At 38.6% G+C, this 16,990-nt stretch overlaps 1 non-coding gene across 1 annotated transcript; it reads left to right on the top strand.

Moving 5' to 3' along the window:
• Positions 1 to 5,430: 5,430 nt before the first annotated feature.
• Positions 5,431 to 5,538, top strand: LOC118347812. Its single transcript, XR_004800959.1, has one exon. It is a non-coding gene; the product is annotated as a small nucleolar RNA R71 (small nucleolar RNA).
• Positions 5,539 to 16,990: the final 11,452 nt, after the last annotated feature.

The following is a 16,990-nucleotide window of genomic DNA, read 5'->3' as shown; positions in this document are numbered from 1 at the left end:
AAGCACTCAAATCTCTGGTTTGTTCCTTTCCTCTTTTCTTTTTCTTTTTTCTATTTTATTTTATTTTTAATAACAAAAAAAAAAAAACATTAAGATGTGATTCATTAAGGTATGCCCAGCTACACATTTTATTACCCTAGTAGAAGAAGTGTGACTTCTCAGATGTCCTAGTTTGCAAAGAAAACAGTTTGGAAGTAAGCAAAGTGTTCATTATTTCCTTTATTCAAGTGTGACTTTATTATATGATCTTCTCAACAAAGCCACTTCAAAGTTCTTGTGTATCTATGAACTCATGATTCAGACAGTTCTCTTCTAGTCATACCTAAGTAGTGTTTCATCCTAGCACCATAATTGTTCTCCTTGTGACAGTATTTGTTTTTTTTGTACATGAAACTTCAAATACCCCCTCCCAACTAAAACAAAGCATTGTCCTCAATGTGTGCATGAAGAAGAGTTAATGAAAAGATGTTACCTAGGTAGCAAAACTTAACATTTGAAAGATGTAAAACAAGAAAAATGAGTATGTCTTGTAGTGCAATCTAGTTAGATCATGAGGCCAATAGCTTTGAAGAAAGAAACTTCAGTAACAAGGAATGAGCAAAGAAAGGGAAGAAATAAGAAGAAAACAAAAACTAAATAAAGTAATTGACACTTGCAGTCTATATAGGAACTTAGTCAGTTGACAATTGGTTCTTGTAATGGGATGGATGAAATATATGGTGCATAAGTCCCTAAGAATGGCTTCAGTCTCTGTCCATTCACCTTGCAAGTATTACCATTTTGAGGGTTTGATATTCTATGGCACCATGAGGAGAAACTAATTTTACTAGGTATGGCCCACTCCACCAAGATCTTAGTTTTCCAGGAAACAGATGAAGCTTAGAATTGTACAGCAAGACTTGCTGATTAGGTTCAAAATTTCTTCTAAGGATGCTTCTATCATGTAAGACCTTCATGTGTTCCTTGGCTAGCTTAGAATTCTCATATGCATCCCTCCTAAGCTCTTCTAACTCAAACAGTTGCAACCTTCTCAAAGATCCAATTTTTTCCGTGTCAAAATTAAATTTTTTCACTACCCAGTAAGCTTTGTGCTCAAGTTCTACAAGGAGATGGCATGCTTTGCCATAAACCAGCCTATATGGGGACATACCCAGTATAGTCTTATAAGCAGTTCTATATGCCCACAAGGCATCAATCAATCTCAAAGACCAATCTTTTCTTGAGGGAACAGCTTTTTCAAGAACATGCTTAATTTCCCTATTTACTAATTCAACTTGGCCATTGGTTTGTGGGTGATAGGGGGTGGACACTTTATGATGGATCCCATACTTCTTTAAAAGTGACTCTAGTGGTTTGTTACAAAAGTGTGTTCCATTATCACTGATGATGGCCCAGGGCATACCAAACCTAGACACTATGTTGTCTTTTATGAATTTGAGCACCACTTGGTGAGCATTCTTTTTACAAGGGATGGCTTCCACCCATTTAAACACATAATCTACGGCCACCAAAATATAAACATACCCAAAGGATGGGGAAAATGGGCCTATGAAGTCTAATCCCCAGCAATCAAAAATTTCCAAAACTAAGATTGGGTGCAAGGGCATCATATTCCTCCTAGTTACCCCTCCTAGTTTTTGACATGGCTCACACCTTTTGTAGAATTCAAACACATCCTTAAGCATATGGGGCCAACACAAACCAGACTATAGGATTTTGGCCACTGTTTTCTTTGCAGAAAAGTGGCCCCCACAAGCCCCATTGTGACAAGCAAATAGGATAGAAGATATCACATTTTCAGGGACACACTTACGGATTATTTGGTCAGAACAATACTTGAAAAGGTAAGGGTCGTCATAAAAAAATACTTTACCTCTGCTTTGAACCTTTTTAGATCCTGAGAAATCCAATGTTGAGGTGTTTTCCCTGTTACCAAGAAATTGACAATGTCAGCATAGCACAGTGTATTCTCAATAAAAAGTATTTGTTCATCAGCAAAAGATTTAGAAATTGGCAAAGAAAAATCAAATTTAGTGACAGTCAATCTAGACAGGTGGTCAGCCACCACGTTCTCCACTCCCTTGGTGTCTTGAATTGTGATATTGAATTCCTACAAGAGCAACACCCACCTAATCAGCCTTGGCTTAGCATCTTTTTTTGCAAACAAATATTTCAAGGCTGCATGGTCTGTAAAGAAAACTACAGGTGACCCTATAATATAAGTTCTAAATTTCTCTAGAGCAAATACAATGGCCAGCAATTCTTTTTCTGTCGTGGAGCAATTCTTCTAAGCTCCAGTCAATGTCTTACAGGCATAGTAAATAGCAAAGGGTAGTTTATCCCTACGTTGGCCTAAGACAGCTCCTATGGCAAAGTCACTGGCATCACAAATGATTTCAAAAGGGCGGGACCAGTCTGGAGGTTGCATTATAGGGGCTGTAGTGAGTATCTGTTTGATCTGGTCAAAAGCTTTTTGATGTTCTGTTGTCCACTCAAACTCAGTGTCATGTATAAGTAATTTACCCAATGGTTTAGAAATGGAGGTAAACCCTTATATAAATCTTCTATAAAATCCAGCACGTCCTAAAAATGACCTAATGTCCTTCACAATTTTAGGTGTGGGCAGCTTAGAAATCAGGTCTATTTTTTATTTATCCACTTCAATACCCTTTGAGCACACTATGTGTCCTAGTACTACACCCTGCTGAGCCATAAAATGATACTTTTCCCAGTTGAGTAGCAAGTTTTTCTCCTCACGCCTGGCCAAAACAACTTGCAAATTAGTCAAACATTTCTCAAAAGTGTTCCCAAAAATAGAGAAATCATCCATGAAGACTTCTAAGCCTTTTTCAATTAAATCACTGAATATACTGAGCATGCACCTTTGAAAAGTTGTTGGGGCATTACACAACCCGAAGACATCCTTCTAAAAGCAAAGGTTCCAAAGGGGCATGTGAAAGTAGTTTTTTCTTGGTCCTCTGGTGCTATTTCAATTTGATAATAGCCAAAGAACCCATCTAGAAAACAATAAAATGCATGTCCAGCTACCTTCTCCAAGACTTGGTCAAGAAATGGCAAGGAAAAATGGTCTTTCCTAGTGGAAGCATTAAGCTTCCTATAGTCAATACACATTCTCCAGCCTATAGTTACCCTTGTGGGGACTAACTCATTTTCTTCATTCTCTATTACAGTCAGCCCAGAGTTTTTTGGAACCACTTGTATGGGGCTGACCCACCTACTATCAGAGATGGTGTAAATAATAACCACATCCAACAGTTTAAGGACCTCATTTTTAACTAATTCTTTCATTGAAGGATTGAGCCTTCTTTGCATTTCTCTAGAAGGCTTGGAATCCTCCTCCAAGTAAATCTTATGAGTGCAAATAAAAGGGTTTATGCCCTTCATGTCAACCAAGGTCCAGCCTATGGCATTCTTATGTTTTATAAGGACCTTTAATAGCTCTTGTTCTTGTCTATTAGTTAGACGAGAAGATATAACTGTAGGTAAAGTGCGATTAGGTCCTAGAAAAGCATACTTGAGCTCTGTGGGTAGGGGCTTAAGGTCCAAAGATGGGGCCTGCTCCTTGTCTACCTTCTTTGTTGGCTGTGTTGGACCTAGCTGCTCTACCTTGACCATCCGTGCTGCTGATTGTCCTACATGAAACACAGGCGGTGCTTGGTCAGCAGATTCTATTGTTTCAACACCTTTTTCAAAATTCTCAGTAATTAGAGGGAAAGATTCTGCAATGATGCCCTCCAACAGATTCATTTCTTGAGGCTCCTCTACTTCCTGAGGTTGTCTGCTCAAATTAAATATATTAAGTTCCAGCGTCATGTTGCCAAAACTGAGTTTAAGAACCCCACTTCTACAGTTTATTAGGGCATTAGAAGTAGCCAAAAACGGCCTTCCCAAAATTATAGGGGCTTGAAAAACTGAATTAACAAACAGCTTCATGTCAAGGACAACAAAATCTACAGGATAATAGAATTCATCAACTTGAACTAGAACATCCTCCACCACTCCCCTTAGTATTTTAATCGATCTATCAGCTAATTACAAGGTTGTGGAGGTTGATTTCAATTCTCTTAGCCCCAGTTTCTCATATACAGTGTAAGGCAACAAATTGACACTATATCCTAAGTCTAGCAAGGCATGACCAATTTTTGAATTCCCAATGATGCAAGCAATAGTAGGGGATCCAGGGTCTTTAGATTTAGGAGGTGTGTTGTGTTGAATTATGGCACTAACTTGCTCAGTGAGAAATGCTTTTTTCTTCACACTCAACTTTCATTTAATTGTACACAGATCCTTTAAAAACTTGGCATAAGTGGGAATTTGTTGAATGGCATCGAGTAAGGGTATATTGATCCTTACTTGTTTGAACACTTCTAAGATCTCAGCTTGATTTTTTTCTTTATGAGAAACTGTTAGCTTAGTAGGGAAAGGTGCTAGTAATTGTTGAGTTGTTTCCTCAACTTGAATAGGTATAGGGTTAGAAACCTTACAACTTGCCCTCTCAGGAGTAACGTTTTTAAAAGTTTTACCACTCCTTAAAGTGGTGACAGCTTTTACTTGCTTCAAGTTAGAGTCCTCCCCCATTTCTAACACTTGATGAATTTGACCTTGAGGATTGGGTAGGGAATTTCCCTTTCTCTTGGATGCTCAAGGTTGCAAAAATCATGGTCAAGGTCCCTCTGATGTCATTAAAGGTTTGAGCATTTTGTGTATTTATTGCTGCTTGCCCTTGCATGAACTGCTAGAGGGTTGTTCCCATTTGTTGGACAGTTTCCTTAAGGTTTCTGCTCTGACCAGAATGTGCTGCAGTAGGATATTGATGTGGCCCCAATGATGCTGAATTTGGATTGGCTGTATATTGAGAAGGACCAGGTGCATGAATGGGGGGTTGAGCTGATTGCTCATTCCTCCAGCTGAGATTTGGATTGTTCCTCCAATTGGGATTGTACTTGTTGGAAGATGGACCTGGAAAAGATTTGGAGATAAAATTAACAGAGTTAGATTGATCTAGAAGGACTTCCTTAAAAGCTCGAAATGTAGGGCAGCCACTAGTGACATGCCCTACTTCTTCACATATATTGCATTTTTCTGGAATTTTCTAAATAACTTGAACTTCATTTACTTTGTTTGTATGTATGGTTTCCAATTTCTTAGAAAGCATAGACACTCTAGCATGCAAATCATCCACCTCTCTCAAGTTGTATTTTCCCCCCTCCAGTTATTTTTAAAGGTTTAGTTCTATCATATACATCTAAAACATCCCATGATTGAGCATTTTTAGATAAGTAATCAAAGTACTCAAAGGCCTCTTCTGGTTCTTTATTAAAGAACTCTCCATTGCACATTGTCTCCACGAATTGTATCATCTTAGGTTGTAAACCCTCATAGAAAAAACTTATTATCCTCTAGTTTTCATACTCATGATGAGGACAAGCATTGAGTAAATCCTTGAACCTCTCCCAGCACTGATAAAAGGTTTCAGTGTCTTTTTGGGCAAAATTCATGATCTGCATCTTTAGTGCATTGGTTCTGTGCATAGGAAATAACTTTTTTAAAAACTCAGTCTGCATCTCTTGCCATGTTCCTATGGATCTAGGCCTCAAAGAATTCAACCAAGTCTTGGCTTTGTCTTTTATTGAAAAGGGAAATAACTTGAGTCTGATCACTTCTTCAGCACAAGTTCGATCCATAAAAGTTGAACAAACTTCCTCAAATTCTTTCATTTGCAAATATGGGTTCTCAGACTCCATCCCATGGAAATGAGGTATAAGGGGTATCATGCCAGGTTTAGAATTGAAATTATTTGCATTAAGAGGTTGTATAATGCATGAGGGTGAGCTAGTCCTAGTAGGTTGCAAATAATATTTGAGAGTCCTGTTATGATTCCCCACTCTCCTCCCATCTTGTTCTTCTTCAGCCATGGTGCTAAGACTCTCAGAAGATGACTCAAATGAAAGTGACTCACAATCAGAGTGTGTCACAGAATCTGATCTGATGAATCGATAAGAATGATCTCTACTCTTAACAGAAATGCAAATGCTCAACAACAATACACAACTAACACCACGCTTTGGTGCATAGTGATGGCAGTAAAAAAAATGATGATGTTAGTAAGTTTTTACAGAGAATGTTATTCACAATAATCAAAGGGAAAACAGAGAAAGCTAATGTCAAAGATCACCAAAGTGTGAAGAGGTTCACTCTCCATCCCCCATTCCTTTGTAGTGTTCTAATAGCTCTGCAATTTGCCTTTAATCCCCAGCAACGGCGCCAAAAACTTGGCTCTACTCTTAAAATACCTCCCAAGTGCAGAAGGTGTCTTACCTATGTATACTGAGAGTCCCAAGGTCGATTTCACAGGGATTAAGGTAGATTCAGTGCTATACAATTGTTTATTGGAATAACAGGAAGCAAGAAGGTGAGATATGAGATGTGCAACTATCTTATTGTCACTGGGCAGCTTTGTAAGCCAGATTGTTCATACCAGAAGACTCAAAGGGTTGAAAATAGTTTTTGCTTCTTTTATGAGAATCCTATATGCGAATGAGATGGATTGGATGCACACTAAAATGAAAAAAACTAATGAAACCGAATTCTTTGTATTGATAAAGATGAACAAATTCAAAACTCAAGACCAATGTTTTGAAAAACTTTTAGAGGAAAAAAAATACCTCGGCTTCGGGTTACCTTTACACAGATGGATTCTAGGGGAGCTTTGTGTTTACTTTCAAATGCACTTTCAGTCATGATAAAAGCATTCGGATAATGTATATGATTAAAACTCTAACAACACATTTACTGAATAATCTCAATAAATTTCACATCAAACTGGCAATCAACATACAACTCGAGTTCGGGTCTGCATCCCTTAAGCATCCATCGTGTCTTCAATCAACGATGGATCAAAGAAGACACAGAGAAACCCTAATCCCGATGTCTATAAGAGTGACAAAGATTCATGGAGAATACAAATTAAAACTGGGAAGAAATCAAAACTCCCACTCAAAACCCTACTGCCCAAAGGTTCCCCTTGACCTAGGTAATGAAATTACACTTCCATCCAATATGAAAACAAGCTATTAAGCAAATAAAAAGACTGATCCATAATCCAGAGAAAGGAAAAAACAAAATACCCTAAAATTAGAAGCTGAACTTTCAAAATGATTTTCGGACTCTGCCAAAAATCCCAACATTCCTTGGTCCCTTTTAGGCTCTCCTTCCTCATCCACTCCAGTCCTCCTGCTGGTTTCTCTCTCCAGGTTGTTGCTCTCTCCAATTTCATGCAGTTCTAAGGTGCAAAGCCTGAGATGCAAAGCAGCAAGGGTTACGGGCTTGAGAGGATTCATTCTTCTCTTTTTCCTCTAAGTGTTGAGTGAGTGTGTGAGGTAATGGTCAGATATTGATTCTTTTGCACGTGTATTTCCCATTTTGACCTTGTGGTGCCTTTGTTGTAAACTTATTGTTTAAATAAGTAGATGTGCTCGTTTTCAGACCTAAACCCTTAATTTTCATGCAATTTTCATATTATTTCTACTTAATCAGCCGCCCCTTCTTCCTTGACAAGGGCCGCCGAAATGGCATGGGGGGATACCTCTAGGTATGTATAGAGCATGTCTCCTTCTATAGGTTGGCTGAAGACTTGTAGATTGATCAAATGCTGCTTCAGCTTTTGGAAAGGTTCATTTCAATCCTCGTTCCAGGGGTGCACCATCTGTAATACCCTAAAGAAAGGGTGGCAATTGTCCGTGGATCTAGATATGAACCTGTTCAAGGCTGCTACTCTTCTTGCTAACTGTTGCGTGTCGTTTAGATGTTTTGGTGGCTTCATGTTCATGATTACTTCAACTTTGCCAAAGAGGCTTCAATTGTGGCACCCTCGATCCCCACGAGTGATTTGGTAGGAGTCGCGACACCGGGATGATGGCCACTTGGGTCATGCACCCCAATGCCAAGTGCAGGTGCGTGCAAACATGCATTATGTGTTCAGTTTATAAATGCAGTAGAAGGATAATAAGGCAGTCCTAAAACTAAGTACTAGAAAAATTAAAATACAACCTAGCAAGAAGTCCTCCATAAAGTAATTACAGTCATCCAGTTGATTAAAAATAAAATAAAAGTCCATCAACCACAACGGAAATAAACCCTAGGTCATCACTCCTAAGGTGGGGTCGATCCCTCATGCTCAAACCTGTCCTTTGCATCAAAGTCTACGGTTCTGTGAACCGTAGGTGGGAACCCCACAATGAGATTTCACAATCTTAGCAAGTAAAACCACATATTAACAACCAGGAATTTAGAACATGAAAATATACCGAACAAACACGCACATCAACCATGAGAGATTATCTCAAAATACCCCTTTCTTGTAACCTTTACCAAAATTGTTTCAAATTATAGCCACTCATGCCAAAAATCACAATTGTACACAGTTGACATTCATTTATTACGGTGTGTACCATGATCCACCCTAGGGACCATCCGCACACTCTAGCTCCCTTCGTCACACCACGAGTAATGACCATGCGTGTGACTTTGTAACGAGCGATACCCAGCTCCTTGCCCAGCTCGTACGTAACTAGACATCCCCACAAGCAAAGGGTCACAGAGTCGTACCAAGAGCATTACCACATTAGCCAAGTCTGTTGTCTCTAGACAACAACCTAGGGGACATTACTCAGTTTTACATGCTCCCGAATGACCAAATCAGATCAATCGATATAATTCCTCATATTGGCTTAAGGTCGTGAAATGCACGCACCCATAAAATATGCTTTTAATCTTTTGAAACCAAAACTTATCTTTTTCAGTTTCACAACATAACCACAGGGTAGAGCACAATTAGCAAATCATGACAAGCAATAATAATAAAAATGCAGATGCATAATAAGTAGTTATTGGATGGCATGGCATAATACAACCAAGCAGCATACGGTTCATCATAGATACACCACAATTGTCACTGTCCCAACAATTTCACAATTCCAAACTACACGTGATTCCCAACGCTCCACCTGGCCCTAGGCCAACATTCATCACCACTTACATTAATATAACCCAACACTCCACTGCTGTGACGCCCCCAGATTCCGCTTGGGATCGGACGGACATTTGAAGCATCGATACATGCAACACAAGGTTACCTGCCCCCATTCATGACATATAAGATGCAATATTTCTAACATGCATCTAGCATTATGCAATATTCATAGCGGATAATTTTTTTCTTTAGCAATACTATGCACCAAACTAAAATATCCCAAATACTTAAAACATACTCCATACTTAACGACATACTAAACAACTAAGATCACAATAATAGTCTATAAGGTTGTGATCAAAAGAGTGCTGGAGATTGAACTCCACAAATACAAGTAGTAATCTGAGGTAACTATTGTAATACCATCTACGTCGCACCGTCGCTTAGTCGACCGTTTCCAGTTCTTCGATTCAAGATTCTCCTTCAGATCCTATAACGAAATCTACCATTCGGGGGGAATGGTAGTTGGGACTACCACAGTGAGATTTGATTACAAATCTCAGCAAGTTAATAGAAAACTTCCACACAGGTTAATGATGCATGCATGGCAGTAAAAGCATGAATGTATAATCAAATCATAAGTAATCATAGCATAACTTGACATACAACATAACATAACTGGCATAACTTAAACTGAAACTGAAGCTTAGCATGAATGTGACTTGAAACATAACATGGACTTGAAATATAGCATGATAACGTGAACTTGAAATATAACATGGACTTAAAACATAACATGAACGTGAACATGCATAATTTGAACATGAACTTGAGCATGACATAACATAAATGTGAACTTGGAACATAACGTAAACGTGAACATAACATAACATGAACTTTTAAAACATATTCTTGTCTCATGGGATTACCATGATTGCGTGAACGTAAACTTGAACATAACATAACGTGAACGAACTTGAAATATGACTTGAATGTGAAATACATGAACTTAAAATCTTATTCAATAGACTTAATCATTAAAGTGACCATATGGGTGCTACACAGGTCCCCTTGAGCCGTGTGTCCCTGCCGATTACCGCATCACATCACAGGTTTCTATACCAGCTGTGAGTGCGTTAATACGTACTCCACAGTTGTTGTGGCCCCACGTATTCTACTTGTCACAATTGTTGTGTCTCACGTAGTGTATGCTCCACAGTAGTTGTGGCCCCATGACTTATTTGTTTGTGCCATACTTGCTGTGGACACACGTAACATAATGTGTGGCACCATCGGTGTTACTGCCTGGCGCGCTCCGGTGACCAGCTAATTAGGCCCCATTCGCAACCTGTTGACTGTACTTCAACAACCCAGGAAATTTCACACCTATTTAGACACTCCAGCGCGAACAAAGGAGTTCCACAAGGATATTACCCCATCCTAGCGCTTAGGGTCGTGATTGACATGAATAACTTAACTGGCATACATGACATTTCGTAACGTGACGTAACATGAATGTGACATAAAAGACAAAAGTCCTGACGTAGCATAACGTGACATGAACGTAAGATGACAGACATGACATACTTCAAGACATAAATGTAACAGAGTACATTTCATAACATGGCATACATGTAACATGCAACATTTCGTAACATGACATACCATATAATAGACAACATTTCTTAACATGGTGTAACATGTGACAATGAATATTACGTGACATGAAATACATGTAACAGATGGCATACTTAACTTAACATGACATACTTGCAATGTATAGGAATACGTGACAGAATATCTTGTGTAACAGATGAATAATTCATGACAAAATAAATTTTGTGTAATAGATAAATATATAATGACTTGGCATGGCACATATGATAACATACATACATACAATTTAGTTCCCTTACTTATCACTCATACACATTAAACTAATAGTAAGTTAAAAGCTAACTTACCTCGATCGTCGCGTTCTACTAGAATAAAGCGCGAAACATGAGGAACTGTAAGAGGGTATTCTAAAAGTTAAAAATTAATTACTAACAATTAGAAATGTGAAAAGAGACAACTTAGAGTAAAATTACCATTTTACTCTCTACATGTGGGCAAATGACCATTTTACCCCTAACTTAAGGATTTGACATCCTATTTCCAAAAATTACCAAAATTTACATTCCTTATGTAAATTTTGTCCCAAACTTAAATATCAACTCAGAAAAATTTAAAACCAATCAGAACTATGAAAAACTCACTATGGCCGAAACCTACATAGGCCATTTGTCTTGATTTTGGTTGCAATTCTTTCATGTTTCAAAACTCATGAATAAACCAAAATCTTGTAACAAAAATCTTCTTATCCTAAGTTTAAAAACACACTTAAAAAAATATCCATTAAGAAAAGCTAATTATCAACAGCAAACTTTTTGTAAAAAGACCCAAACTTTTTAACAAAAAGTAAACCCTAAATCACAAGTTTTGACCTTAATAAAAACATCTCCAAGAATTTCAAAAAATCAAATCTTACTTCTAACATATTCATAACATCATCCTGAGATCAAACATGCTTTAAAACATCAAACAAAACTCACCAAAAATCACAAAACAACACTTGGAGTTTTTGGTTTCAAACTTAGTCCAAAACAGAAACTGTTTTTCCCAACTAACTTTGTTCAATCTCTTGATCCATGGCTTAAAGATATGTGATCTTCAAACTAACATATCACATGGTTTAAAAATGTGTCCTAAAGAAGATACAGCCATCAAACTTAAAATCACATGGCTAAAATTTAATAAAACATGGATCTAACTCAAAAACATCAAATTTTAGGCCTAACCGAAATCCTCCTGCATAGAAAATCATATCTATAAAAATAATACTAAATATCTTCGAAATAACATCCTAACATGTATATAAGAAGCTTAGGATCATCATATAAAAATATCAAAGCCTTTGGAATAAGATTAAATCACGAAATATTCAAACTTTCACAAAACAGAAACTGTTTTTCCACTTCCAGTTTTCAAGTTTCTAACTCTAAGAAAATCTATCATCAAAAGCTTTATTTATGCAACAAAACCTCAATGATCATTCATAAACACATGTTAGCAACACTCCAGAAAATTTTCGGACCAAGATATGTCCATTAGCTTGGTCAAAACGTCCAAAACATAACATACTCTTTAGTTTCACGCCCAGAATGACCTTTCCATGGTTACAAATACGTTTGACCGACCAAATGAGCATGGAATGAGACTAATAAGATATCCACGGAACCTAGACTCAAAGATGAACAAGTTATGTGAAGGAATCATCTTGGGAAAACACTTACAATGGGTCTAAAATGGCCACGCCAAATGTTCCAGAAATCTGCCCGAGAGAGCTCTTTTGGGTTTCTCTCTAAGAACGGGGGAAAAGAAGTGATAAAATGAAATGAGAAGTGCCTTGCACGACTATAGAAAACTGGAGGGGGAATTTGTGGGCTGGAATGACCCTTGATTGGCTGTGGCTATGTGACATAAAGTGGAGAATAGTGATGGGCAAAGACTGCCTGCAGCAGCTGTGAAAGATGGAGGTTGATGGAGTGGATTTCTCCTTCACATCAAGGCACTATTGGGTATACCCAATGGCAGTGGATGGTCTGCCATGTGGGGGAGGAAACTTCTCCAGGAAGCTTTGCCAAGGTGGCCAATTTCGTGGGCCTTGGTGGGCCCCACCAAGTGGGCTTCAATTTGGGGTTTAAAGGGGGTTTGGTTAGGGTTTGAGATGCGATTAAGCCCAAAACCAATTTTTCTTGACCCAATCAAATTTCCAAGGTTTAAAAGGTTGGATAATGATGTCATAACAAGGATTTGATTAATTAATAGCATGTGGAAGTGATTTAATCAAGTGATTAAACACAATGCTAGAAATCGGGTTAAAAAGGGTTTGGAGACCAACTTTAGGGTTTGGGGAAACCGTTTAGGATTTCGGTTTCAACCAAACTTTTGGGATTTCAATTGGATTCCAACCATTTAGGGTTTTGCTAGGGTTGAAACCCTCTTTGGTTTGGCACAATTTGGTTGATCAGATGAAACAAAGTTTTACTTAGGTGACATGATGTCACACCTTGACTTGCTTCACAAATCCATCTAATGGTTCCTCTTTGTACCAAGTCTCTAATATTATTCACTATGTGTGGCCAAGATCTTGTCAAGTGTCCAAATAAAACTCCTCCAACCTAATTTGGATATTTCACACTGTGATTTTGAAAACACTGCACTGGGTGCGCTTATCGAGATTACTATTCACTCAAAAAAATTCATAATAAACTTAGTACTAAAAATTCTAAATAATCATATTAACCTATAGTGAAAATCGTTTAACGAAATTCAACCCCGAAGTGCCCCTAAAAATAATTTCACAATTTTCAACAGACGTTTCGTCCGGAATTATGAAAATAGGCTATTGCGCTATAAAATCCAAAATAATCCACTGAGTCTAATGGCGTAGACCATAACACATTCTGACACTTCTAACTACTTCAAATAATTAAACTCATATTTCTAGCACTATAGTGAGTAATAACACTGACTATGTTGACAAACTAAAACCTGTGCGATTGGTCGATTCGTAAAAACTCATGGGGTTTCAACGATATTCCTAAAATCAATAGAAATTCCACCAATGAATTTCTAGCAGGCTGTTACAACTGCCCCCGGCCACTTCTCCTTCACAACTAGATTGCAACAACATTCCGATAATAATTTATTCCACATTAGTATTTTGAGGGTCAATCTATGAATGTACTTACAACAGCGGAACTATCTCGCGAGCATGCATGAGCGCGTGTCGCTGCGCAGATGGAAGAAAAACAGTTATTCAAATTTGGCATTGCCTAAAGAGAAATAAATAAGGTGAGTGGCATGTGGCTTACTGTGGTGGCATCTAGAGGGGCGGAGTACGATGGCGGCAGTGGTGGATCTAGACAGATTGAAGGGGATCTACAACTAGAAAAATTTAATGGGTGACAGATCTACTGTGGCAGTGGCTGGAGGAGGGGAATTTTGGGGTGGAGTGTGGTAGAGCATGGCAGAGCAGTGGCTAAATAAAGTGAGCCTTAGCTCACGGGTTGGGTGAAATCAATAGAGGAGGAAGTCGGGAGTGGGTAGGGGAAGGCCAGGAGGTGGTCAAACGACCACTCGAACACGACTGAGAGTGGTGGCTCGCAGCGGCGCACGGTGGAGCTTGGAGAAAATTTCTTAAAGGCTACAAAAATGAAGATTAGTGGGGGAGGGAGTGATGAGACAATTTTTGAGAGGAGGAGAAGGTGTTTTTGGGATGGTTTCGTAGAGGGAAAGGTGCGAGAGACCCACAGACAACAAAACCCACCTATATATTTCTCTATGCTGAATGATCTTCTCTTTTGACACACCTTCTTGTGCATTGGGTCCATGCATGGTTAGTATTCAATAATGTTGGTCTCGATCCTGGGCATATCTGCGTGACTTCAGGAGAATACATACTGGTGCTCTACTAACAGTTGCTTTAGGGCCTCTGAATTTTTTGGGGGAATTTGAGTTCCAATTAGCGTTGTTACATTGGGGCGATCAAGGTATAATGTTACAATCCCCAAGGACTCATTCACCTCTGGCTCCTATAAGTTTTCTTCGTCCCTCACCTCCACGCCCCTATCGAAAGGGACTATGGGGAGTGGGGGTAATGTAGTTTGGCCATCCTCCTAGGTGGCTTGGTTGCCGTTGCCTGCGATAGTGTATACTTCTCCCCTTTACGACTTTGTTCTTGCACATAACATTCCTGTGCTAGGGCTTGCTTGCCTCGTGCTTCTCCCACTCCGCCTTCAGTTTCAAACTTCATTTTAAGGTGGTACGTGGACGTAATCATCCTGAGATTGTTTAGTGTTGGTCACCCTAGTATAGAATTATATGAGGAGGGAGCCTTCACAGCCAAAAAATCAGTCATGGTGGTCATGGTGCACATCCCTCTTCCCGCCTTCTCCAGAGAAGCCCTTTAGCGGCGTCAGAGAGGTTCTTAGCTTAGTGGCATCTATGCCCATCTTTACGAAAGTCTCCCAAAATAGTATGTCTTATGAGCTCCCATTGTCAATGAGGAGGGCAAGGTAGTGTAACTAACGACCAAAAGGGTTATTACAAGCACATCATCATGAGGGTACAATACTCATTCACAATCTTCTTACTCGAAATAGATAGCTACTGAGGCATCAAGTCACTACAAGGGGAAATAGCTTTACCAACGATTCATTTTTGCTGGGAAAACACACAAAATCGCTCAATAATTGCCGGTATTAAAGCCCCACTTTAGATCTACTCCAACGGAACCAAAAAATCGCTGGCAAATTTTGTTTTTGCGGCAAAAACAATTCACCGCAAAATCACCCTCAAATCGCCGCAAAAAAGGATACGATTCAGTTTTTAAACGTTGGGAAAGCTTTTTTCCAGCGATTAATTTCTGTCACTAAAATAGATTAAGGTTGTGTTTGGATGTTGAAGTGAGTTGAGTTGAGTTGAGTTGAGATGATAAAATATTGTTAGAATATTATTTTTTAATATTATTATTATTTTGAAATTTGAAAAAGTTGAATTGTTTATTATATTTTGTATTGGGATTTGAAAAAGTTGTAATGATGAGTTGAGATGAGTTGAGATGAGTTTGGTAACCAAACTCACCCTAAATCACCGGAAAGATTCTTTACCAACGATGGTTTCAAATCGCCGTAATAGAATTAACGGTATTGAAATAACGTTTGCAGCGATTAAAGTTCGCTGGCATATCTTAATACTAGCGATTTTGATGTAACAGCCCGCTAGAAATTCATTGGTGGAATTTCTATTGACTTTAGGAATCTCGTGAAAACCCTATAAGTTTTTACGAATCGACCAATTGCATAGGTTTTAGTCTATCAACATAGTCAGTGTTATCACTCACTGTGCTGCTAGAAATATGAGTTTTATTTATTTGAGGTGGTTAGAAGTGTCAGAATGCATACGCCATTAGACTCGGTGGATTATTTAGGATTTTATGGCACAATAGCCTATTTTCATAATTCCGGACGAAACGTCAGTTGGGAATTGTGAAATTATTTTTAGGGGCACTTCGAGGTTAAATTTCGGTAAAAGATTTTCACTGTAGGTTAATATGAATATTTATGAATTTTTAGTACTAAGTTTATGATTCACTTTTTCGGAGTGAATAGAAATCTCGGTAAGCGCACCAATTGCAGTGTTTCGAAATCACAGTGTGGAATGTCCAAATTAGATTAGAGAAGTTTTATTTGGACACTTGACAAGATCTTAGCCACACTTAGTGAATAATTTTAGACACTTGGCACCATAAGGAACGTTTGTTGGATTTGAAGGAATCAAGGTGTGAGATCATGTCGCTTAAGCAAAACTTTGTTTCATCTGCTCAACCAAATTGTGCCAGATCAAAGAGGTTTTCAATCCTAGTGAAACCCTAAATGGTGGGAATCCAATTGAAAGCCCAAAAGCATGGTTGAAATCAAAACCCTAAACGGTTTCCCCAAAACCCTAAAGTTGGCCTCTAAACCCTTTCTAATCCGATTTCTAGCATTGTGTTTAATCACTTGATTAAATCACTTCCACATGCTATTAATCCTTCAAATTTGTGTTAGAACATCATTATCCAACCTTGTTAACCTTGAAAAATTGATTGGACCAAGTGATATTGGATTTGGGCTTGATAGCAACCCAAACCCTCTTTAAACCCCAAAATTTAGGCCCATTCGGTTTAGGCCCTTTAAGGCCCACGAATTTGGTCACCATAGGATTGCTTCATGGCTAAGTTTTGTACCCCCACTTGGCTGGCCAGATATTTACAAGAAGGGCCTAGAAGGTTCTTGAAAGACAAAGCTAGAGGGCCACCTCACTCTTTCACTCTCACACTCCACCTTGAGAAAATATCTTGGTCTGATTTTTATGAGAAGAAAAGGCCAACACTCAACCATTCCTTCAGTC

This window comes from Juglans regia, chromosome 2 (genome assembly GCF_001411555.2).
Source record: "Juglans regia cultivar Chandler chromosome 2, Walnut 2.0, whole genome shotgun sequence".
NCBI lineage: Eukaryota > Viridiplantae > Streptophyta > Magnoliopsida > Fagales > Juglandaceae > Juglans > Juglans regia.
This window is presented reverse-complemented; position numbering and strand designations above follow the sequence as displayed.